The sequence below is a fragment of the Miscanthus floridulus genome, chromosome 14, assembly GCF_019320115.1.
Source record: "Miscanthus floridulus cultivar M001 chromosome 14, ASM1932011v1, whole genome shotgun sequence".
In the NCBI taxonomy this organism is placed as follows: domain Eukaryota; kingdom Viridiplantae; phylum Streptophyta; class Magnoliopsida; order Poales; family Poaceae; genus Miscanthus; species Miscanthus floridulus.
The window spans coordinates 87,116,647-87,138,759 of record NC_089593.1 but is presented as its reverse complement, the minus strand read 5'-3'; positions in this window follow the sequence as shown (position 1 = coordinate 87,138,759).

Below are 22,113 nucleotides of genomic sequence, written 5' to 3'. Positions count from 1 at the left end.
TGAGGACTGCCTAGTGCAGATGTTCACCGAGGGAATAGATGGAGGTCGTCATTTCTTCAAATATCTACGAGCATGGGTAATTGCTATTACTATTTGTTTCTTCAATATGTTCCTCTTCTATACAACTTACATGACATACTTATTGCAGTCTTCCTTGGCTGAAGAAAACTGTGGGTTCACTAGGTGGGTCGATCCTCGACCTATTTATCCTCATACGGAGTACATCTACTACCTGTAGGACCGCATCTTTGATCTAGAAAGAGAAGTTAGCAGCGGTTACAAGGACAACAGACAGGACGACAACAACAATGGTGCTGATTCACAGGAGGCACTCTGCAATGATCCATATTGCACCTTCCCTAACCACAAGAACAAGGGGCCTCCGCCGTCACCCCCGCCACTACCACCACCAACAATGGGAGGCTACTGTGGAGAAGGTGCAACACAATTTGCTATGTGGCCACACTATTAGGATGACTTTATCTTATTCACATGGCACATCTATGTGTTTGTTGTTTGGTTTAATTGCCTAAGGCATGTTAGGTTTAGTCGAAGGAACTCTGTACCCTAGTTCGGTACATTATCTCACATGCCATTTCATGTGTTTTGTGTGTTGAAAAGGCACAAATCTAGTACACAGATTAAATGTAAATTCATTAGAACATGTATAGTCCAATCGTATTGTACAGACTTGGGTCAGGACTCTCGACTTGGGTCGGGACTTCCGACTGTCGGGAGTTCTGACTCATGTCAGGACTTCTGACGGCCACAGTCACTGTGCAGGCTAAGTAACTAGGCATCAGGACTTCCGGCATGAGTCGTGACTTTCGACTGTCGGGAGTTTTGGCTTACGTCAGGACTTCCCACACCAACAGTCACTGAAAAAATATTCTACGTGCTCGTGGAGTGCTAGAGTGTCTCTCTTTTGATTTTATTTTTATGCTTGAGCACTCTATCTTCCTCAGATCAACTAAGTTTACATCTCTCTTTATAGTGCGGTGGATTCTAAACTCAAAAACAAAAATAAAACCCTTAGAGAGCGCATACTGAGTAATAGCTGCGACATATCTCATTAAGATCACATTAGTCCCTAATTTAGATGTCTTCAATACACCAAAACCCACATAGGGGGCAAATGCACTTTCAAATCCTCAGTCTAAAATATACTGAGTAAGCAACTCATCATCTAAGTACCAGTCCTCTACCACAACCTTGTTGCTGTGGCTAGGCTCACCTGCATTGCTCTGACCTACGTGTCGCCTATAGTAAGCGGCCTCCGCTTCATCTATGGCCTCTGTGGCCTGAGTGAAGAACGCGTTGTCATCCTCCTCTGTCTATAAGCCTGCCTCTGTTAGAGCGATGAGCTCACTCAGTCTGGCAGTGTCGTCCTCATCCTCGTCCCCCTCATTAGACAACACAATCGATGATTGAACGGTGCGACCAGCTCACGTTCTGTGCTCATCTAACTTCTTTTTCTCATAACTTGCACGAGCCACCTCTCCATCATGGTCCTCGCTGCATCCAATCCCTTCATGTATAAAATGCAATCAGTTAGCAACGCGATTATATTATATTTAAAATCAGGCAACGAAAAAAGAAGACTTTCGAGCACTCACTGGCACATAATGCAACAATATGCTCGTTCAAGACCTGCATATGTACTCTTGTCTCCTCCCTTGCCTCCTTGCTTGCCCTCTCCTCCTCTAACACTCTCCGTATCTCCAATCCCCATTTGTCAAGCCCAACAATGATCGGGTTACGAATACCGCGCTGTCTAGCAAACTCACGCATATTGTCTATGTGATATTTAACGAATAGGTTGACGTAGTCAGGTCCATATCCCCTCTTCCGTGCAATTACTTGCCTCCCCTTCAGTTCATCCAAGAACTTAGCTTGACCATCATAACATTCCCACCGCATTTCCTAGTGCTCTGTTCAAAAGAAAAATTATATCATATATGTCTTAGCAAAAGAAACAAAATACGATTTCATGTTTACCACAAAAATAACCAACCTCATCATAGTCAACCATATGGCCACAATAATGGCATATTCGAAGCTCCGAAGGGACTAGACCGTAGTTGGATTTAACACCACATTCACACTTGACTGGAGTTGCTTTATAAATTTATCTTTCTTTTTTCTTTTCCTTTTCCTTTGGTGGCTCCGGTCATTGATTCTTAGGACCATAGAGCCACTCCTTGAAATGACACTTCGCAAATCCATACACCTAAAAGAGGAGATATTAGTACACGCACACATAGAGCTAAACATTTAAACAGATACACTTTCCACTTACTTCGTGTTTATTCGGTCACACAAACTCCAAAGTATTCTCAGGGTTTATCACAGCTCGATCTCCACATTCGCACAGAGGAGGTTCCTCAAGTCGTCTAACTGCGACTAGGTGCTTCTCCTTAGCCGTCATTGGTGGGGGGGGGGGGGGTTAGGGGGTTGGAACCCACCGCTTGAAGTGCTCACGTGGATGGCTCCATCTAAACCAATCATCGAAAAGGAAGTACCTAGGGTCAAAGTTGTCTGCACCGTCGATCCACTAAAAGAAAAAGCACCTCTCATGGTCCTACACAACAAGATTCCAATAAAATATTAGTAGCATACTTACACAAATAAAGAAATAAAGATAGTGGAAACAATTTCTTACATTAAAACGACTGTATGTGTAGAAGCAACGCGCCGCTGTGTCTGGATGTTTCGATTGAAACACGTGGGCCGGGAAACCACAGTCACAGTTAGGGACAGGGAGGTCAGGAGGGACGGGGCATCTTTGCTAGACGCATCGGGGTATAATTCTCGAGGACGGCCTCGTTTTCGCCAAAACTCCTCCCGATACAGTTCTTGCATATAACAAAATGGATGTAATTTAATAAATAAAAATCAAAACATCACAAATTAATGTCAATGAGAATGAGAACCATAACTACAATACAACCAATTTCGTTCTAAGAACCGAAAGCTATTAACATTAAACCCTAAACCTAGGGTTTCCAATGTTATGCACAACAATGAACCCATAAAACGTAACAACATGCGCTGCGGTTACCTAGGTATAATACAAATATTAAAAATTGCATGAAACCGTAAGTAATGACGATTCTTAGGTTTAAAAATCCGACTAATATACCGAATCGATACGAAAAAAACTAGGAGGGGAGTAAGGATACCTTGCTCTCAAAGATCTACGGATCAAATCAAAGTTTCCATGGTCCAATATGCCGATTCGTGAGGTAGAGCGAAATGGGGAGAGAAAAAACCCAAGAGGGAGGAGAAAGAAGAGGAAGAAGGCTCGGACATGAAGGTTGGGGCCGGGGTTAAAACACCAGCTCGGCGCCATAGATTATGGCTCCAAGCTCAGCGCCAAGATCTACGGCCCCGAGCTTGGCGCCAGGGTGACAGGTGCCGAGCTTCCTGCCATGTCACCGCCACGTCTGCTTCGAGCCCAAGAGCTCGGCGCCAGCAACGATGGCGCTGAGCTAAAAGTTCATATTTTGAAATCTTACCTCCAGGGGCATATTTGTGATTTTTTTTCAAAAAAAAGGCTAAAAAATAAAAAATTCGGTCTCCTTGCTCTGAAGTGGCAGGCCATGATAGAGGCCATTGGTGTCACGTGGCGTGACACAGCTGGCGCACGTCCTGGACTTTCTATCCCGCCCAGTGCCTCCTGACCCCATCCTAGGCAGCACCCAGGGATGAAAACGGTACGGATATTTTCCGACTGTATTCGAAACCGAATTCGTTTAGAGGGGTTGAGATCTGTCCGTATCCGAGTCTGGATATCCAACATCCGATACCGTATCCGTATTCGAATACTCAAATCGCATATTTATGATGTCGATATCCAATCGTATCCTATCCGACATAGTTGACACTATCCGTATTCGAATCCGAATCCGGACAGAAATATGAAAACAAATGTAATATCGGTGATATCCGTCCGTATCCGATCCGTTTTCATCCCTAGCAGCACCACGTAGTTGCACCATTGTCATATAAATAACTTGAACGCCGATCGATGACCCTGGCCAATTTAAGGTGCATGCTCTTATCCCTTTTCCATGGTACCACGGAAAATATCACACTTCACGAAGCAATCGTGATCCGAGTAAATTGAAGTATTTAACTACTACATGTGTTTGCAATTTATAAGTGATGTGTTGCTTATAGATGGTACGTACTATCAGACATGCTCTAATTATATTTTTATTTGCAATGGTTGTATGACAAATTATGTTGATGACTTTCAATTTATGGTTGTGCAGGTGACCTTTTGTTTGATCCAAGTTTCTTCGCTCTTATCAAGATGATGATCAGACTAATGGAGAAATTTGTGTGGTGGAAATCATTGAACATGGCAAGATCATGGCAGCATAGGTACGGTAGCTAGCGGGGTTGTAATGTTCTCATTTTCTTTATGATTTTTATTTGCAGGAATATAATCATTTTGCAAATAAAAAGGTTGTTGGTACTGTAATCATATTATTTTGCTATTATTACTAAACATAATAGTGTTACGTGAAGACTATTTATGATATATAGAAAAATGGAGGAATGAAGAGTGTATGAGAAGGAGGTTAGGAGGGAATGATGGCATTGTAAAATAAAAAGAACATCTAAGTATCTTTAAGAGGCGAAGGATACATGGGTTACGTGTATTAAACACAAGTTGATGGAATGCTGAAAAATGTGTTGTGCAACATAATAAATCAAGGATGCAATAGTGTATAGAGAAATTTTAGCGGTAGGTATTTATAGTGCATTTAGATATATAGGCCAATAAAGCGGTAACTAAAACTTTGAATTGTAATTATGTTAACTATTACACAACAATTTAAAAACATATCAATCAAAACATTCTTAAAGTCACAACTTATAAACTACAAGTACTAAGTAGTGAAAATCTCTAAACTCTAGATGGAGTCTTAAATTCCACAACTCACAAGTAAAGTAGATACAAAATGAAAAATAATCATATAAATACCTTTCAATTCAATGATTTTCTATATACTTCTTCTTACTGTCTTATTGTTCATTGTCATGGAATAATTTTGGTGCCTTATAAAGATGAAAATCAAATAATTTTTACTACTATAATAAGATGAACATGTGCCTGCCGCACATACATGTCCAATATATATATATATATATATATATATATATATATATATATATATATATATATATATATATATATATACTATAACGTTATGGTAAATATCCCCATGTGTTATATGTCCCCATACGGTAAATATACTCAACCATGCGGAATCTGGGTCTGTCGTTCGTGACGGGGTCGGCATGCTCCTTTACCTACAACCCGGCAGATGCCTGGGTCATTCCGGAGACCGGCCCGGGTGGCCTAACGGCCTCCCCTCGATGGAGATTCTGTGGGCTTGGCAAGAGGCTCAGGATCGAACGAGAAGGTTGAGATGATCCTGTCTGCCAGACTGGGCGAGGGCCGCATGGGGCTCATCTACGTTTTTCTCCCTGGCTCTGTTGGTTGCTCATGTCGAATGAGGCAACCACCGCTTCGTGACGCAACACGGAGCGTTGTGATGCATTTCGTTGCACGTGCGATGCTTAGTTCCCGAGCCCCCGGGCGGTTCAGGGCCCGAATCGTCCGGTAGGCACGGGCGTATGGAATGAATGCACGTACGGATATATGAAATGATTTATAAATAAATAGAGGAGATCGGTAGTGTTACCTCGATGACTCGAGTGACGGGGTTTGAAGAGCTCCAGTCAAAAATGTCCGACCGGGACCCATGCTCGTCGTTAGTGACGGAGTCGGCATGGCCTACATGGGGCATCCCATTGCTCCCTACTTGTCTCTCGGTGTGTTTCCTGAGCCGTTTGATTAACTTAAGAAGCCCGATGGTTTCTCCCGGCGGAGATCTCGTTTTGGGTTTTTCCAGGTGTAGCCTGGGGAAGCGGAGAGCCACCCGCGTGCGGTGGCGCTTTGGTTCTTGTGCCCGGCGTGCAGTAGTGGTTGGTCGTGCAGTAGTGGTGGGCCATGCCCAGGCCACGTCCCGTCCGATCAGGAGTCATTCCGTCAGGCAGGGCACGTCTCATCGGTTAGGGCGCGTCTCATCGGTTAGGACGCGTCTCATTTGCATTAAATGGGAAAGAGAGAGAGAGAGTTTTGCTCCGCCGTTTCGCCTTCCCCGATCGGCGCGCCCTTCCCTAACTGTTGTTCCCTTTCCCTTAAGTAGGAGAAGGGAGAAGGTTTTCGCCCCATTCTTTTGCCTGTTCCTCATCTGCCGCCTCCTTTCCTTTTCCTTCTTTGTGTGAGCATTCCTAAGAGCCGCGGTGGTTTCTAGGAAAGAAGGGCGAGAGAGCGAGGGAGAAGAGAAAAACTCACCAATCCTTTTGCGATCCTAGAGCGAAATGTAGGACTAGAGGTCGTCCACCGTGAGGGAGTCGGTGTTGAAGGCCTTCGTTGTGAAGGTGTTCCTGCCGCCGAAGGAGGTGGCGCACTGGAGGGCTCCCGGGAGGGAGGAGTTCCCGCAACCTCGGCCTGGCGAGTTGGTGTCCTTTCTCACCTTTCATGAGCATGGGTTAGGGTACCCCATGCACTGGTTCCTGCGTGGGCTCCTCAATGAGTGGGGTCTGGAGCTGCAGCACCTTAATCCAACGGAGGTGCTGCACATCGCTGACTTCATCACCGTCTGCGAGGCTTTCCTCGGGATGGAGTCGCACGCGGATTTCTTCCGGTGGCTGTTCTCTGGGAGAGGCTTGACGGTGGGGAATCCGGCCGAGATCGCATCGGTGGGGGGTTTCGCCCTACAGAGGAAACCGAGCGTGGGAGGCTCGTATCCCACGTACCTCCCCTGAGACTCCAACCGGTGGTGGCATGGGGAGTGGTTTTACATCAGGAATCTAGTGGGGGCGTTGTTCCCAGCATTCACTGGCGAGAGGCCGGAGAACTAGGAAAGTTGGTCGTGGGGTTGCGCCCATAAGGAGAGGAAGAAGGTAGAGGTCATCGAGGAGGAGCTCCGGAAGCTTGTGCGGAGCAGTCTTGACAGGGTGCGGGTGTTCCACACCCTCTACTACCATCGGGTCGCTCCGTTGGTGGAGAGGGTGTGACTGATGTGGAAGTACAGCGGTGCATCGGACCCTGATCGTGTGTCGCCAGAGGAACTACCGGATGACGAAGTCTGGAGTTGCCTTGGATGGGTGCTGCAGCTGAAGCCTAGAGAGAAGGTTGAGGGGAATCCCATACCTCTCAATGCCTCGGTGGTATCCAGACTGGTATGCTCCTCTTTCTTTACTTTGTGCTCTTTTCCCCCTTTGCTTTCCTACTTTTTTTATCTTGAGTCGCCTGTTGCGTAGGGGCTTGATGCTTATAGGTCCCGGTCGCACCTTTCAAAGGGGCCAGAGAGCATGGCCCGATAGGCCACCCAGAAGGAGGCGGTGGACATCAGGAAGAAAAAGAGAGCCGAGGTGGATCATTGGAAGTACAAGAAGAAGAAGGAGGTCGCCCAGCGCGTGAAGGCCGTGGAGAGAAAAAACGACGTCAAGTCCTAGCTCAAGTCGGAGGATCCCACAGACATGGACGACATGGTTTTCTCCAAGGAGGAGGAAAGTTGGGAGGTCATTGTGACCTTGGCGGAGCATTGTGACCCTACGGTGACGTCCGCTGGTGATGAATAGGCCACGCGATGCGCGGTGGTTCCCACGCCAAGGAAGCATGCGGCAAGCACGGAAGCCGTCGGCGAACGGGAGGCAAAGCGGATGTGGTCACCGCGCCCTCCGGCAGCGTCGCCGATCCCATCGCTGCCTGTGGTGGACACGGCCGAGCAAGCCGGGCGGTCTGAGAAGTGGACTAGCACTTGTGCATCGCCGGGACTGGTGCCAACGCGTGACTCGCAGTCGGGGGAGGCCCTGCCTGCCACGGACATGGTCGAGCAAGCTAGGTAGTCTGAGGAGCAGACCAGCACCCATGCATCGCGCGACTCGCAGCCAGAGGATGCCCCACCCATAGCTCCGGTCGGGGAGTCCTGAGCTGACGGTCGCGGTGACCCAGAGGCGGGGCAGGAGCCGGTTGGGATGACTCTGCCCTCGGCTGAAGTGAGGGGGCATGGGTTGTAGCCTGGGAGCGGTCCTCGCCCTGCAGGCCTGTCGACATCGGGTCTCACCTTCAGAGTCATGCCGCTCTCCTCCCGGTACGTTTTTCTTTGTTTCTTTTTGATCTTTCACTATCGAGCCTTTTTGGAGTGTGACTTACCCACACTTTTTGTTAGTGGCCGGGAGATGTTGGGGTTGAGCATCGCCCCAACTCCCATGTGGGAGACTTGGAGGCCCACCCTACAGCGTGTCGCAATGAGCGACAGGGCAATAGGGTGGCGGCAGTGAACCCTTCCCTTCTGGGGGTGGTGTCCCCCAGGTCGGCTGCTGGTATGGTGGCAGCGGCGGCGTTGACACTAGTGGCAATCCTGGTGCTGATGGCGGGGCCTGCGTCAGAAGTAACCCTCACGGCCCCTCCTCCACCGGCTGCGGCGGAAGAGGAGAGGGAGACCAAGCTCCCTGCTTCACCAGGTGGAGGGCTACACGGCGCACCCTCATGGTTGGAGCCAAAGGCACCGGGAGAAAACGTGGCCGGGATGGAGTCAGAACACCCGACGGTGGTCCACGCAACCGAGGTGGTGGACATCCCGTCTGATGACGAGGCGGATGACATGGTGGAGCTACCGGTGTCATCGCGGGAGCTAGCGGTGGTCCAGTCGAAGGCTAGGCCCTTCGGTGGGCTGCCAGAGGGTGACCTAGAATGGCCCTGCCCTAAGGACCCGGCGAAGGTGCGGTTCATCCTTTGGGATTCCTAGGAGTGTCAGCTCTAGGACATCCTTAGGGAGCAAGGGCACGCTACGGTGTCCGAACTGGCCAACCTATCCGTGAAGCTCGGAGACGCCCAAGAGCGGGTTAATTCTGCTCAGCAATTAGTCGAGGTTGACCTACAACTTGTCGTGGAGGTGACTTTCCCGTACTTGTCCTTGACCTCTAAATCTTTTGTTGGTTGTTTTAGCATACTCGCTTTTCATAGAGTCTGAAGGGGATGTCATCCCACAAGTCCCGCTTCCTCTGAATGGAGCACGCCCGGATGGCTAAGCTGGAGCATCAGCTAGAGTCCACTCACCGCGAGTCGCAGGACCGAGCGGCCGAGGCAACCATGGCATGGATGGAGGGGTAGCGTGCAGTAGAGTGGGCGACTACCACTGAGTAAGGGCTCGAGACGGTGAAGGCCCGCCAGGTGGAGACCGAGGTGGGGTTGCAGACATCCCTAGCGTACATCGAGGTGGCAATCTAGAAGTCCCTGGAGACCCTTGAGTTGGAGCGAAGCGCCTTGGCATCAGAGTAGAATGCCCTAGAGTTGGTGTGGAAAGCCCTGGAGTTGGAGCGGAAGGCCCGGTCAAAAGCAGACCAGGAAGTGCTCGCGCTTCAGGGTTGGGTGATGGGGATGGAGGTGGCGAGCGCCCGGCTATGCAAGTAGGTGGCCCGGCAGGCAAAGGATCTCTCCACCCTTGAGAACTTCCGTGTTGGTACATACCTTTTCTATTTTTCGTTGTGTTGATTTCTTCCTTCAGCCTATTTCTGAGCTTGTTGCCCTTCTTTCAGAGCTGGGCAGAAAGGTGAGATTGCTGGAGCAGAACCTGGAGACGGTCAAGGCAACTTTTAGCCAGAATGCAGAGGAGCTGGCCAAGTCCCGTGAAGAGCGACATGCGCTCGAGGGGGAACTTGACCAGATCCACAACGTTTCCTAGCTGGTCATCTCGGAGATCTTTGGGTTGGCGCCAAGCACTAGCGCGCCCGCCGTCCAGCTAGCGAAGGTCCCAGATGAGGTCTGGGACCTCATCACAAGTGGGCTATTCCACGAAGCATCAGGGGTGTTGACTTCGGTGGCGACGCACCATTCGAACCTAGACTTTGCCACTATCTGTAGTGGGTACGCTGATGGCTTGAGCACGGAGGACATCCAATCGATCGGGGAGAGCTTGCTGCCGCACGCAAGGTCGGTGGCAGAGCAAGTCTCTACTTAGTGGGTGATGGACGTCCACCGTGAAGACGTGGCTAGAAGCGTGCCCTAGGAGGACATTGCCTAGCCTGTAGATGGCACAGAGCCTGGGTCAGAGGAGGACATCGCCCTGGCTTCGACCGAGCCAAATGTGGTCCCGCCTGGGAGTGAGCAGCTTGTGCCTTCGTCAGCTGTACCGATAGCAGATGCCGCCGATCCAGCCCAATAGCTTGTAAAGTATGAGTAGTTTAGTAAGAACAAAAAGTTTAAATTCATGGGGGAGCCCCCATGTAAATGTTCCTGTGTACTTAATGACTACAGTTGGTTTCATTTTCTGTGATGGAGTCACTCCATTTGGGGAAGCTTGTTCCCTTTTGTTACTTAGTTTTCCCTTAGCATAATTTTGTTTTTTATTCTTTCTTTCTCATACCTGCCCGTTTGTCCCATAGGCTGCAACCTTGGGAGGCCAGGGCATGGCCCGTGAGGCTCAACTGCTCATAACAGTAGGGAAAGGCGGGGTGCGATCGGTCGGAATGTTTTAAAGCAAAGCTACGTAAGGCAAATTAAAGGAACGAACTATCCTTTTGGTCAGGTAGGAAGGAATTTCACCATATGATAGTAAACAAAATAGAGAGGTAGTAGTGTACCCTAGTGGAGCCCCGAGCGCCCTGGGCCAAAAAGTGTTCGGGTCGGGGTGCTTTTATAGGAGCATACGCTAAGTAAATAATGGTAAGACTGAAACTTAGGGGAAGAAAAATGACATAGCTGTTCCAAGCATTTGGAGATAATATCATCGTTGGTGTCCTTCAGTCGGTAGGCGTCCGGTCTGATCACTTCAACCTTCAGTCGTCTGGATCCTTGCCCGCTACGCCCCCTTTCTCGGTCGCTGCTTCTTCGCCTTTTTCTTCCTTTGGCCTACCAGCCTACCGTAGATGGTGCTTGAGGAGCTGGCAGCCCTTGTAGAGGTGTTTGACGGGGTAGTCGTGGTTGGTGCACGGGCTCTCCATGAGCTCATGGAAGTGGCCCGAAGGGTCCTGCTGAGGTTGCGTGCCCACGTGATCAGCCATGGCATCTAATGCGGAGTGGCCAGTTGACAACGATCCTTTCTGTTCTTTTCCCCCCTCTACATGGAGGGGCCCTCGTCCTGATCCTGGCGCTTGGCCTTACCTTTGCCTTGGCCTCCATTGGAGCGCGATGGGAGCGGTGCTTGATGGAGGTTTTGGACATAGGTCCGTGGTCCTGGGCCATCAGGACTGGGACTCCGGTCGTTGCTGTGTGTGTCTCGGTACGGCCCGAGCCACGCGTAGACAGGCGGTCGGTACAGAGCGGTTGTCAAGTCAAGGTGAGGTGCCAATGTGGCCTCCTGTGCTGTGCTCGACGGCTGTCGTGGTGATCGGGTGGAGCCACCCATCTGCTACGTCCCCATTCCCCTGGTGGGGAGTGAGGTCACGAGTTGGCATCACGATATAGAGCTCTCCGCCTATTGCACAGCGGTGGTCTCCACTAGTGCCCGGAGGTTCTGGTGGATCACTTGTTCATGAGGGTCATTCGGCTTGGACAGGCCACACAGAAGCATTGCCACGGTGGCGATGTTCTGACTAGCCTGAGCGAACTATGGGGGATCGGTTCCCCTATCCATGGTGTTGCGCTGGACCTGACGGGTGCAACCCCAGGCGCCGCTCGCCGGTCTATGCGCATGGGGCATAGTGTGGTGCGCCGAGTGTGCTGGCGCAGTTGGTGGCTGATGCAGCCACTATTGTCGTAGTGCCTCGCCATGCTCCTGTGTGAGCACAGGGGTCTCCGCATGAGAGTCCAGTGAGGTGTGAGTTTGTGAGGACTCTGCTTCTGCTGATGGGTGTCCCGGAGCGTCCGCCATGGTGCACTCCTAGGATGGACGGTGGCTAGGCGCCATGTCGCCAATGTTGGAGCCATCACTCTCGCCATCATCATCCATGAGGTCGAGGAAACAGGTGGGAGCATAGCTCGCCATTCCCATGAATTCAGATGCGAGAGGGGGCGGCACTAGCATCCTTCAGAGCCCCAGGGCGTACGTGTCCGCGGAAGATGCGAGGCCATAGGGGAACCGGTCGTATGGTGGCCGCATCGGGGACAACGAGATTCCTCTAGGTAATCGGTGGAAGATAGAGAATAGTAAGTAAATAACAACATGTACATTACTCACAGCGGGGTTTGAGCAGAGAGTTTGCACGGAATGAAGCGCAGATGCCGCATAGTCGAAGTCGTTGCTCCTGGAGTCGATGGAGGGCACCCCTCCGATGGGTGCCAGGACGTGAGCCTCCTCACGGAGGTGTAGTACGCCAAGTCGGTCAATGATGAAGTCCAGGCTTTCGAGGAGGAAGGCCTGGGATGGCTCAAAGATGGGTGGAACCCGCATCCCAACCGGTGGGGGAGCAGGAAACTTGAGCGAGCCAAGGTGAATCGTATCACCTGAGCCTGCCACGGCGAGGGTGGCGGAAAAGTGGGCCATCCAATGACCAAAAAGTGTTGAACGTACAACGTCTTCCCCACGGATGGTGCCAACTGTTGGTGCAAAAAGTGACCAACAAGTAAATATTTGTAGTTTTGCCGCACATTGTGATCGGAGGTGGCCTAGCACTCAATGACACAGGGTTTATACTGGTTTAGGCAAAGTGCCCTACATCCAGTTTGAGTCGATCGGTGACTTTATTTCTGAGCCTAGGTGCTCGAAGTTTGCAGTGGGGTTACAAATGAGATAGAGAAAGATGGGGTGCGTGAGTGGTCCGGTCGGCTCCGGTCGGAAGGGCCGAGAGCGACAAGAGCTCCTCTATGAGCTAAGTGTTCAAGCGTGTGCTTGAGGTCCGAACCTGGCGGTTCTATGGTTGTGAGCTAGTGAACTTGATCAATCTGGATTAGCTTGTATGAACTTGAATCAACTTGGTCTGTTGGGAGAGCGCATCCCCTTTTATAGATGAAGGGGATGGCCTTACAAGTGAGAGGGAGAGAGTACGAATGCTTCTAAGCCTGTTGCCCACGCCGATGGGTATAGGATGATGGTAGGCGCCCACAACACTATTGGATGTCAGATGCACATGGGAGGTTCTGTCGTCCTTGTTTGGGTATGGCAGATGTCGGTACCTGCATATACTGTTGATGCCCAGAGGCATATGAGGAGTTTCACCATGTGCACTCGGTACGGTAAATCCTGGCGCCCACAACACTGTCGATGCCCAGAGGCATGTGGAGGGGACCTTACTGTATGGGAGTTTAATGGCACCCACAATACTGTAGGGGAAATGTAGGTGCCTACAACACTGTTTGTGTCAGGGTGGTTGTAGAGTATTGTTCCTTGCAGGGTATGGTCCCTGGTACCGTGGTTTGACTTGTGCGCCTTGTCTTGCTTTTCTCTGCACATCTCCTAGTCCCTACCAAGCGGGCATCCCCGATCAGTTGATCCTAGTTGGCTCTGATCGTGTCAGTCGGAGAAGAGTGGTGAGTAGGGGTCGAGCATATCCCCGATCGGAGAGTGCGGGGTTGGAGTCGGAAGCGGTGCTTTTGGTCAGGCCTTCTGGTCGAAGAGGCCGTCCAGAGGTGGGCTAGCGACCGAATTGAGCACTTTGATCGGAGAGGTGGACCGGAGTCAGAAAACGGGTGCTGTTCCTCCTTAGCCTGACCTTTTGGTCGAAGATTGGATCACTCCTCCGGCCTGTCGCTCAGGTATTTGGGCTAACCCATGAGTTGTGTGTTGTCTGCTAGGGCCGAGCTTTTGTGGGGAAGCCAATCCATGAGGTACCCTAGGTCTACGAACCCGACAACATGTTTTCATGACCCTGTTAAATATGAATAGATCTGTTTTCTTTAAAGGTTTAATCTATTATCTTTATTATGGCTGCCATCAATCTGGTCAAACCCCGCTGTTAAAGATAAATAGGTTAGATTTGAGGAGTTTATAGGTCTGCTCGTATTGAATAGTCGATTGTTCATATGCTATGACCATTTTTCTACTTGAATTGGCTATTTCAGCCGATTCGCCTGTGCTTTCACAGATATAGCATGTCTTACAGAAAACCTATCAATGTGTGGATGGTTTTATGGATTCTTTGGTTTAGTTTGTTACTATCATCATAGCTGCCATCGATCCGGTTGAACCTCATTGTTGGTGGTTACCAGATTAGATTCAGAGCGTTTACAGACCCGTTTGTACTAGATAATCAATTTGTTTGTATGTTATATACTTTCTCGTTAGATTCATCGGCTCAATGCTTTACATCGGTAATATCCACCTAGCTGATTATTTTACTTATGTCTGTGTGCATTGTACTTGTCATCATAAAATCAATCACAACCCATGAGCAGTATAGTCCATCAACAGTCAATTTCTTCGTGTATCTGCTATTTAGTCGATTTTCTTGTCTGGCTGCTCCTATAGCGGCACACTTGGAACTGTCTGGGCAAAACCGGCATGTTCCACCTTAAATTACTGATAAACTTTCTCTCCTTATCAATTGCAGGTCAAATTGACTATCACGCCTTCGGGAGGAATTCGCAGGATCGGCTAGCCCTGCGTTGAAGCCAAGCAGATCTCCAGCCTTGCTCCATCAAGCAGATCCTTTTAGCTTGTAGTGTGCAAGGCGCATTGACATGTTTTTGCATCGACACACGTTCTGGCATGCCCAGTGGGACACCACAATCGTCACGCTAGCTCACAACAACAGTGACATCTTTATGGTGCCTTATGAAGACTTATCTGATGAGGATAAATATGTCATCAGTAAAGCTATAGAAGAATTTTAGAACAAGTGTTTGTTATCCTACACCATGACACATGACAATAAAGTTGTTCAGAAATATCCAGTACCAACAGTTCTTTTGCATGGGCAGTTAGATACAGACGAAGCTAAAGATAGGCGTTTCTTCATAGAGGCTATAAACAAATCTGTTCATGATGCCATATTGAACCACAATACAGTTTTCTCGAACACATTCCACAGCACCATGAATGAGGTGTTTCATAGATTTCCAATTGATCAGGTTGGGCCGGCTTATTACAACATTCCACATCCGTCGACTCAAGGGACTAATCAAGCTGGTACTAGCCATCAGGAAGCAGCACTAACTGGTAATGATGATGTCCAGGCAACTTAGAGCTCATCTAAACAAATTCAAGGTACCATCACCAATCAAGTACAAAATAATCCTAGATCAGCGGTGTAGTATGTGCAATATCTGACCGGGCAAGGTCAGAACCAGATGGTTAATTTTGGCACATCAGGCCAAATACCATCATCGGCTCAAAAAATAGTGCCATCAATTCAAAGGATTCATATAGATATAGATTCTAACATTTATAACCAGAGACTCCAAGCAGCAAACCAGCAAAGGACCCAACAGAGAGATTCCACGGGAATATCATTATGGCACAAATTACAATACCCTTCATATGATTTCAAATCCAGGGTATCAAAGTACCTAAAATTTTAATCCACAAATGGGTCATCAGTTACAAAGAAATCTAGATTCAAATGCTGATGAGTTGTTTCTCAGAGTGACCAAGATGATTAAGAATCAGTTCAATTTGAAACCAAAAGGGCAGACCTTTTTGTATAAACATCCATATCTAGAGTGGTATGATTTGGTCGCTCTTCCTACAAATTACAAGCTCCGAGGAGATTCAACCCAAACGTTCTTGATGATATCAAAAAGGAGACTGAAAGATTACTAGAAGCAAAATTTATCCGACCGTGCTGATATGCAAAGTGCATATCGAATGTTGTTTTTGTGTATAAGAAGAATGGGAAGTTAAGAGTTTGCATCGATTTCATAGATCTGAACAAGGCTACACCCATGGATGGTTATCCGATGCTGATAGCCGATATGTTCGTAGATGCAGCAGCCGAGCACAAGGTTATTAGTTTCATGGACGCCAATGCAGTATATATCCAAATTTTTATGGCTGAGGACGACGTAGCAAAAATAGCTTTTATAGGCCCTGTCGCAATCGGCTTATTTGAATGGGTTGTGATGACCTTTGGTTTGAAGAATGCCGATGCAACTCATCAGAGGGCGATGAATTATATTTTTCATAAGTTGATCGGCAGGATTGTTGAAATCTACATTGATGATGTGATGGTAAAATCTAAGGGGTATAAGGAACATTTAGCTGATTTACGGGAGACTTTGGAGTGCACAAGAAAACATGGTCTAAAGATGAATCCCAATAAGTGTGCCTTTGGAGTATCAGCTGGACAATTTTTCGATTTTATGGTCCACGAGAAAGGAATCGAAATTGGTCAAAAAAGTATAAAAGTAATTGATGAAGCAGTGCCCCCGACTACTAAAATAGAGTTACAATCTTTGCTTGGTAAGATTAATTTTATCAGGAGGTTTATTTCAAATTTGTTGGAAAAGGTTTTGCCATTTTATCCCTTATTGAAGTAGAAAAATAATCAAGAATTTAAGTGGGGTGACGTACAACAAAAGACGTTTGAGGAGATAAAAGAATACATGAAATGTCCACCCTTGTTGGTCCCTCCTCAGCAAGGTAAGCCTTTCAAGTTGTACGTATCGACCGATGACCAAACGATTGGATCGGCCTTAATGCAAGAGTTCAAAGGAAAAGAACGAGTTGTTTTCTATCTAAGTAGAAGACTTTTGGATCCAGAAATAAAATATTCTCCCATCGAATAAATTTTGCTTGTGCTTATATTTCTCTTGCACTAAGTTGCGACATTACTTGTTATCGGCTGAGTGTACAGTTGTTTCCAAGGCTGATGTGATCAAGCACATGCTATCAATGCCAATATTAAATGGAAGAATGGAGAAGTGGATTCTTGCATTGTTAGAATTTCACTTGAGGTACGAATCAGTTAAAGCAGTCAAAGGGCAAGTAATAGCTGATTTTGTCACCCAGCATCATAAGCCAATTATTGGCTATGTAGAGCCGGTACCTTGGGCATTGTTCTTTGATGGATCATCATGCAAGCAAGGCGGTGGCATTGGTATTGTTATTATTTCACCTTGGGAGGCAAGTTTTGAGTTTGCTTTTCCAACTGAACCAATGATTACCAACAACCAAGCAGAATATGAAGCTATTCTTAAGTGGCTTCAACTTCTTCATGAAGTAAAGGTTGAGGCAATTGAAGTATTTGGAGATTCATAGTTAATTATTAATCAGTTGATCAGCCTATATGAATGTAAAGAAGATACTCTAAGGGGGTACTATGATGAGTGCCAAAGGTTACTCAAGGAATTTTCTCATGTTTCTCTTTAGCATATTCCAAGAGCATAGAATCAAGAGGCTAATCGTTTAGCTCAAAGTGTGTTAGGTTATCGAGTGTTTCAAGAGGTCTTAAGTAGTGAGACCTCGAATAATGATTGGAGAGTTGAAATAGCCGATTACCTTAAGAATCCATCACAGAAGGTTATCAGGAAACTAAGGCATAAATCGACTAAGTATGTTTTGCTAGATGATTAGCTATATTACAAGATAGTCTATAGGGTGTCGCTTAAATGCTTAAATCAAGAAGAATCTAATGTGTTGATGGGTGAAGTACATGAAGGGATATGTCGAGCTCATCAGTCGGCTTATAAGATGAAATGGATTATTCACAGGACTGGATATTTTTGGCCAACAATACTAGAAGATTATTTTGAATATTATAAGGAGTGTCAAAATTGTTAATGTTTTGGTAACATTCAGAAATCGCCCGCATCGGCTATGAATCCAATAATCAAACCATGGCCATTTTGAGGTTGGGGAATTGATTTAATTGGCCAGATTTTCTGCCTTCAAGCAAAGGACATAAGTTTATATTGGTAGCAACAGATTACTTCACTAAGTGGGTTGAGGTAATTCCTTTGAAGATGATAACCTCAAAGAACATGATTAGTTTTATCAAGGAGAATATTATGTATCGTTTTGGTATTCCTCAAACTATTACTACTAATCAGGGGACAATGTTCACATCAGAAGAGTTTGGAGTATTTTGCTGCCAGTATGCGAATTAAGTTGTTAAATTCTTCTCCTTACTATGCTCAGGCTAATGGCCAGGCAGACGCGTCCAATCAGATTATGATTAAGCTGATCAAGAAAAAAATTGAAGAGCAGCCAAGGAAGTGGTATTCAATGCTTAATGAGGCACTATGGGCATATAGGATGGCCTGTCATGGATCGATTAAAACATCACCTTATGAATTTGTGTATGGTCATAATGCAGTCCTTCCTTGGGAGATTCAAATTGGATCGAGGCATGTCACATTGCAAAATGATTTATCGGCCGAAGTCTACAAGAATTTTATGATAGATGATTTAGAGGACTTGAGTTGCCATCGGTTGCGTGCTCTTGAGAATATCGAAGCCAATAAACGGAGGATTGTGAAGTATTACAACAAAAAGGTCAAGAGCAAACAATTTTCTGAAGGAGACTTAGTCTAGAAAGCGAAGTTGCCGATCGGGTCAAAGGACAACAAGTTTGGCAAATGGTCACCTAATTGGGAAGGACCTTATCGGATTAAATGTTGTGCACCTGGCAATGCTTATATTTTGAAAACACTAGGAGGAGAAGAGTTTGACAGAGCAATCAATGGAAAATATCTAAAGAAATATTATCCTAGCGTTTAGATCAATACTTGATAGCCGATTTGTTCAGTCATCGGCTCTAATAGCCGATACCAAAAGGGTATCGCCTCTAGTTCAAAAATAAATCCGAAGGGGTAAAAGCCGCTACGATATGTATCTCTTATAGAGCAAAAACAAACACAGACAAATTGGTATATGAAACATGAGTATAGGGAAAAAGAGAAACCACTTAAAACAAAGAGACTATTTGCTAGTTTCTATTATTACAAGCTAAAGGCCAGAAAACACTTTGTTCACTATGTCTTCGTCCTGGGAAGCCAGGGCTATGGAGTTGGCGGCGTTGAAGAAATCCTTGACTAGGTGCTCATGATCCTCAGTGTGTTCGGTGGCCAGAAAACCATGGGGAAGAAGTCGAAGCTCGTGGCCAGAGCAAGCTTGCGCAACAGCTAATGCCATGGCAGCACCATGACGAACACCGTGAAGAGCAACCTCTCTGACATGGTTTAGGAAGTCGTACAAGCAAACCACCAGCATGGCACCCCTGGCGTTGATGAATCTTGCTGCGTACTTTACAGATGGTCGAAGGCTTTCCAACTAGGCCGATAGATCTAGAAAGATTCGAGGAAGGGACAATCAAGATCTTGAAGACAAAACTAAGAAGAAACAGAAAATTGTGGTAGGCATCTCACCCATGATTCTGGCCTCAGCCTCGGCCAACCTCTCCCCACCTGGTCGGCGGGTCTACCCATTGGAGCATCTTGATGGACGACAACCGCAACCCCTAGAGTTTTCTGATCGACCTCCGATCGGAGGGTGGTCGGCACTGAACCAAAGTGGTCAGAGCCAATTCCACGATGGAAAGGCAGTCGACGAGTTTCTAGCCAACCTGATTAATGGATGTGATCAGATCATCGTTGTTGATCTACTTCCTCGGGTAGCGGGGGAGCGGGCGGTGAATTGTTGATGAAGACGACCTCAGAGGTTGAGTGGAGTCGGCCCTATGCTCTGAGACGATGGGAGCATCCTGCAGCATGTTTAGATGAAGGACCATCCACCCAAGATCACGGGTTGCATCCTACTAATGACAAAGACGCTGGCGTGGTGACACAGACCCGTCAAAAGGCCTCTTCAGCAAACCTCTTGCCGTTCTCCATGCCTTCGAGCCTATGGGAAAGCAAAATCACACCAAAGACACAGAAGGTTTGGGATAAAGCGGGTTGTTTTTTGATCCACAGCCATGGCCCATATATATAGCCCGGGAGGTGAGAAGATAGGCTTCATCAGAGTTATGGAATTAAAGTCACTTATGGAAACGGATCTACACTCTGGAAATTTAGGGGACAGATCACAAAGAAACAATAGATTCAGACTTATTGCTTCCCATAATTACAAGATACCATGGGATTAATACGAAAGATTTACATTAACTGATGATCAACCCACTAAGACTTCTTTGGATTGAAGGGAGTCCGGATCCCCACAAGGCCAAAGGTCATCATGGATTGAATCATATCGGCCCACTAATAGAAGTGCATCAGGAAGAGAAAAGGTCGCCTACTTAAAAGATGCTCATTTATCCAACCGATTTCTCGGTGGCTAGGAAACAATGGGAAAGAAAGCCGCCTGCTAAAAGATGCCCAATTCTCGGTGGCTGGGAAACCGTGGGAAAGAAGTTTGTGGTTCCCCGATGGGCATTTGATAAAGCAAACAAGGGAAAGGCGTCCACACATTTTAGCCCTTGCAAACACTAGAATAGCTCTATGATCATGTTGAGAAAACTCAGGTGATGTCACAAGAATTCTTCTAACCGTAGTAGTTGATCCTCTTGCTTGACAAGGCGCTGAAATGAGCGACACAATCACCTTATGCATAAGAATTCTTCTAACCACTCAAGACCCTCATAGCAAGGAATTAGACCATGGAGGGTCTGGCGGAGCCAAGGGCACTCGAGGAAGCAAGCAGAAGAGAAACATAACTGAGTTGTTGAGTTGCTCTCGCTAGAGTCAAATAGACATTTATAGTCGTCTGGAAAGATGGATCCAAGCGCCCGTGAAGCAATGGTGCTCTCGTGAAGCTTTGAAGCATGGGCTCATAAGCAGACAAGAACGGTGACAGATAGTAGGCCCTAGATCAAGATTCTCTACCCGTGACTACGGACCTATCGGGGGTACAGACGTGGTAATTTTGAAATAAAATTACTTTTATCCCAAAATTGGGGGGCATGTGTTTACACCAAAATTTGGGAAGAATGTGGGAACTCAAAGCTTCCAAGATTGTGTCATCAAGGAATCGATTGCATAAGGATCGATATCAGCTAATTCAGATGCGACACTAGAATTGGCTCTCTTTAGATGACGTCATCAGATAACGAAAATAATCTACGGTTGGCGTCGGGAAAGACATGTCGGACTCTACAAAAGGGAAAGATTAGGGTCCAAGTTATCTTAAATTAGGAATGTTTTCTCTTATATCAAATGTTGTAATGAGTCATACTTGAGTAGGATTTATGCTTAGGTTCTAGGTATAAATATTGGACCCCGGCTATTATAAAGAGGAGATCCAATCATTCAATACAATTTTTTTATTTGGCTTTATGCCAACCCTTAGGAGTAGGAGTAGTGTAGATCTCGGTGAGTTCTTCAACAAGCAGGACTGCATTGGTTCGGTCGACCTCTGGCTTGTCTGTAAGTACTATCATGGCTTATATTCTGTTTGTAAGGCTGCATCGGTTAAGTTCGACCTCCACTACGAACTCTAGTATAAGCTAGTTATAGACCCTTATTTAGTTCAAGTACGGCTGCATCGGTTAAGTTCGACCTCCACTGCTCGAATTAGATTAAGGTCAAGTTATCGGCTCTACATAAGGGTGACATCCTTCGGGTAGATTCATTAAGTTACCGATCTTGCTGATGTTCTTACTGTCATTAGTTTTCAGCAATATCAACCAGCCCGATCAAGATCGATCTAGATCGGCCTCACATCATTTTAGTCCCTCGTTTATTTTGCCACATTACGATGATTCTTACTTTAAACAACGGATTACGTTTCATCGGCTGTTCTACTTCAGTCTTGATCGTGCATAGTACGTGGTTAAGGCATGTCTGATCTTAAGGAGGTTTGCTGGCTAGTTAAATCTGGTCTATAATTCGCTATTATGGTTGTAACGATCCGGTCGATCCTCACTGATGGCACTTTAGATCGGAGGATGCTAGTTGGTAGATTTGTTTTCGATCAGGCATGACCTTGACTGTTTGCTATGCCTACATCGGCTAAATAGCCGATCGCCCGTGCTTTAACGTTCATAGCATGTTTTCATGACCCTGTTAAATGTGAAAAGATCCGTTTTCTTTAAAGGTTTAATCTGTTATCTTTATTATGGTTGCCATCAATTCGGTCAAACCCCACTGTTAAAGATAATATGTTAGATTTGAGGAGTTTATAGGTCTGCTCGTATTGAATAGTCGATTGTTCATATGCTATGACCCTTTTTCTACTTGAATTGGCTATTTTAGCCGATTCGTTTGTGCCTTCA